The 1,501-nt window shown below is 28.6% G+C and overlaps 1 protein-coding gene across 3 annotated transcripts in view; it reads right to left on the bottom strand.

Moving 5' to 3' along the window:
* The window catches only part of LOC111689584, an 89,448-nt gene that overhangs the window by 61,488 nt on the left and 26,459 nt on the right, over positions 1 to 1,501 (bottom strand). The gene's annotated exons all lie outside the window — the stretch shown is intronic.

Genomic DNA, 1,501 nt, shown 5'->3' with positions numbered 1-1,501 from the left:
GACTAGACTATAAACTAGACTATAGACTAGACTATAGACTAGACTATAGACAAGACTATAGACTAGACTATAGACTAGACTATAGACAAGACTATAGACTAGACTATACACTAGACTATAGACTAGACTAAAGTTATTAAAATAGATTGATTGTCCAACAAATTTTGAAGCAGTCTAATATATACTGATATACATAAGTGCTTATAAATACCTATAATTGCACAAATACAGTGAGGTAAGAAAGTAAACAAACTATATAATAACAATAGAAATTAACATTGCTTTTCAATATTTGCAAAAATCTAATACAAAGATTATAAACGAAATTTACCACAACTTTTTACATCTACTGTTTGCCTCTACGTAATCATATACAATAGTTTAGTTGTTTTTCCATGTTTTTTGTTCTTTTTTTCTGTAACTTTTAACAGTAAATGACTTGACATTGACTGATGATGTTGGGTGATATGCTCCTGAATGAAAATAAAAAAATAAAGCTTTAACTGCGAATATGTTATAAAACTTACAGCAACAATAACAGTAGAAAAAGATAAAAAGAAAATACATAAGAACGACAAAAAAAGGACTTCAACTAACTGAAATTTGTTATTCTTAGCATAAGTGTTAGAAAAGTATTTGTATAAGACTTCAAAATAGAAAAAAAAATAAGAAGAGTATAACGAAAGAGATAATTTTGTTATAATAGATGACTTGATAATAAAGTGTACTGTGAGTGTGCAAGCAAGAAGGCAGGCAATAGCTTCAGTTATTGCAAAATTGCAGTAATAGCAAATAAGTGCAAAAGTAATTTATATGTTAATGTAGGGCAAATACTTCAAAAAATAATAATATGTATAACAAAATAAGAAAAATATTAACGTTAAAAAAAATTGCTACGAAAACAGCATCTTTCTTGCTTGCACTTTTCACTTCATTCACTGTTGCTGCAAATAATGATTTTGGTGATAAATATAAGTTTTTTTTTTTTTTTTTTGATAATTTAAGGGAAAAATAACTTTTTAAAAGGTAATATTTTTTGCTAAAAAAAAGGGTCAGAAAAAGAATTGACAGTATATATTTTATGTATACATGCATATTTATATGAAAAGTGCACAAAATGACTAGATTCTATAGTTCGGTTAGGACGTGTAAATCTTAGAACCTAGAGCCACTAAGTTTTGAAATTCATCTCTATCATTCATACAAGATCTTCTAGTATTTATCCCAATGCTTTCTCAGGCCCACAATTTTTCCTTAATTAAATGATGGACTCTAGCCTGATTGCAATGCACTTTTACACCTACGCACCAAGATATAAAAATACTCAATATTTTCGGTTTGGGGGAGTGAATTTCCTTCTTCCACCTCTCTGGATCCACGCTATACACTAGAATAGATATATACTAGACTATAGACTAGACTATAGACTAGACTATAGACTAGACTATAGACTAGACTATAGACTAGACTATAGACTAGACTATAGACTAGACTATAGACT

This window comes from Lucilia cuprina, chromosome 5 (assembly GCF_022045245.1).
Source record: "Lucilia cuprina isolate Lc7/37 chromosome 5, ASM2204524v1, whole genome shotgun sequence".
Classification (NCBI taxonomy): Eukaryota; Metazoa; Arthropoda; class Insecta; order Diptera; family Calliphoridae; genus Lucilia; species Lucilia cuprina.
The sequence above is the reverse complement of the archived record's forward strand: the minus strand, read 5'-3'. Positions and strand labels throughout refer to the sequence as shown.